The sequence below is a fragment of the Nicotiana tabacum genome, unplaced genomic scaffold (genome assembly GCF_000715075.1).
Source record: "Nicotiana tabacum cultivar K326 unplaced genomic scaffold, ASM71507v2 Un00006, whole genome shotgun sequence".
Classification (NCBI taxonomy): domain Eukaryota; kingdom Viridiplantae; phylum Streptophyta; class Magnoliopsida; order Solanales; family Solanaceae; genus Nicotiana; species Nicotiana tabacum.
Genome location: NW_027438244.1, coordinates 196843 through 199859, shown reverse-complemented (window position 1 = coordinate 199859; position 3017 = coordinate 196843).

Below are 3017 nucleotides of genomic sequence, written 5' to 3'. Positions count from 1 at the left end.
CTTCCGGTTGATATACTAGTGGTGTGTAGCGTTGGCACTTATCACATTTTCGTACGAAATCTTTAGCATCTTGTTCCATACGGGGCCAGTAATACCCTGCCAGAACTAATTTTAGCACCAAAGAATCTGCACCTAAGTGGTTTCCACATATCCCTTCGTGGACTTCTCTCATGGCATAGTTAGCTTCTGATGCTCATAAGCACCGGGCCAACGGGCCTTGAAAGAATTTTCTGTACAATTGGCCTTTCTTGAAGTTATAACGTGCAGCTTTGGCGCGTAATGCTCTTGATGCTTTGGGGTCTTAGGGCAACTTTCCATGCTTGAGGTAATCGATTATTTCGTTTCTCCAGTCCCAGACCAAACTAATCGAATTCACCTCATAATAACCATTTATGTCCAAGGCTGAGTTCATCAGTTGTACTACCGTCCCTGATTCCGATCCTTGGATATCTGTTGATGAGCCCAAATTTGCCAATGCATCTATTTCTGCGTTATCTTCCCTCGGGATATGAGTTATTGACCACTCCCGGAATCGTGCCAATAGATCCTGAACCTTTACCAAGTATTGTTGCATACGTTCCTCTTTGGTGTCAAAAATTCCATAGACCTGATTTACCACCAACTGCGAATCACATTTGATTTCAATGACTTCGGAGTCAAGTCCCTGGGCCAATTCGAGCCCTGCAATCAAAGCTTCGTACTCTGATTCATTATTAGTTAAAGGAATCATTCTGAGGTCTTGCCATAAGGTTTCCCCCAAAGGCGTGATTAATACTATTCTGAGCCCGGACCCTTTTACGTTTGAAGATCTATCCGTAAATAAGGTCCAAACTCTCGATATCGATTCTGACACCATTATTTCCTCCTTAGCTGCAATAGGCAATAGTCCCGGACTGAAGTCGGCCACAAAGTTAGCCAAGACTTGTGACTTAATTGTAGTCCTTGATTTATATTCCTACTCGAGAGATCGGGTTTATAGAGGATATTCGTCAAAGGGAAATTAGTTACCACGGCTATCGGGTGGCATTGGAAGTAAGGACTCAGCTTCCGAGCGACGACTACGAGAGCTAAGGCCAGCTTTTCCAGATGTGGGTAGCCATTTTCTTATCCCGTTAAAATTTTGCTAACGTAATAATTGGGAGATTGAGTTCCTTTGTCCTCTCTGACTAAGACTGCACTTACCGCAACTTTCGAAACCGCGAGGTAGACTAGCAACGCTTTCACCTTTTGTGGTTTTGAGAGCAACGAAGCGCATGAAAAATATTTCTTCAACTCCTTCAAGGCTTGCTGACACTCTAGTGTCCATTCGAAATTGTTTTTCTTTTTGAGTAGTGCGAATAAGCGATGACATTTTTCTGATGAACGGGAAATGAAATTGCTCAAAGTTGTCAATCTCCCTGTGAGCCTCTGGACTTCTTTTACGTTAGACAATTGATACGGGATGTCCTATATGACCTTGATTTTGTCGGGATTTACCTCAATTCCTCTCTGTGAGATCAAGAATCCTAGAAACTTACCCGAACTGACCCCAAACGCACATTTCTCGGGGTTAAGTTTCATATTGTCCTCCCTCAGGATGTCGAATGTTTCTTGCAAATATTTTAAGTGGTCACCTGCATTCAAAGACTTAACATGTATGTCGTCTATATATTCTTCCATAGTCTTTCCTATTTTTTTTGAACATCTTATTCACAGGCCGTTGATAAGTGGCTCCGACGTTTTTTCGCCCGGAGGGCATCACATTGTAACAATATATACCAAAATTTGTTATAAACGAAGTCTTTTCCTGATCTTCTAGGTTTATCTTGATTTGATTGTACTCATAATAAGCATCGAGGAAATTCATTAACTCGTGCCCGGCCGTGGCATCAATCATTTGATCGATATTTGGCAATGGGAATGCGTCTTTTGGGCATGCCTTATTAAGATCCTTATAATCTAGACACATGCGGAATTTATTATTTTTCTTAGGTACTACTACTACTACATTGGCTAGCCAGTTCGAATATCTTACCTCTTGGATTGAACCAAACTTAAGTAAACGAGTTACCTCTTCTTTGACGAATTTATTCCTTGCTTCAACAATAGGGCGCTTCATTTTCCTTACCGGAGGTATGTTGGGATCCAAGCTTAACTTGTGTACGGATAACTCCGTTGGGGTTACTGTCATATCCTCGTGCGACCTTGTAAAACAGTCAGCGTTAGTTTAAAGAAATTCAATAAAAGCAAACCTGAGTTCCGGGTGCAGTCATGTTCCCAAATTAAACTTCCTTTCTAGAAATTCTTCGAACAACGCAACCTGCTCCAGTTCTTCTGTCGTGGACTTGGTCGCATCTGTCTCTTCTGGTACTTGAAAATGCCTTGGTACCTGATATTGTACCGACTCTTCTGTCCTCGGGTTACCTTCCTCTAGTTCGGGGGTAGGTGTCGGTTATAGTAATCGCTATGCCGCATGTTTCTTTACTTTGATACCTGAAACCGAAATTGCATTTATCTCCCTTGCCGCCGGTTGATCACCCCTTATCTGTTTGATCCCCTCGAGTGTCGAAAATTTTAACAATTGGTGATATGTTGAAGGCACAACTTTCATCTCATGGAACTATGGTCTTCCCAAGATGATGTTATACCCCATGTATCCATTTACTACTTCAAAGAGTGTTGTCTTCATTACTCCCTTAGCGTTCGTGAGCAGCAAAATTTCTCCCTAGGTTGTCACGCTTGCGAGCTTGTATCCGGCGAGGAGTTTTGTTGTTGGAATAACGCTTCCGGTGAGTTTAGCTTGCTCTAGTAATCTCCATTGTATGATGTTAGCTAAACTTCCTGGTTCCACTCACGCCATTAATTGGGATCTCTTTGGCTAGGATCAGATTTCATAGGTTTTGGGAATTGTGCCTCTTTAATATTCCTCATGGCCGACACCAACTCTACGACACTGACATTGAAGTTATATTCTGATAACCTTGGGTACGAAGAATCTCGCGACCCTGAGATTTTTCTATCCTGTAGCGATCTGTTGT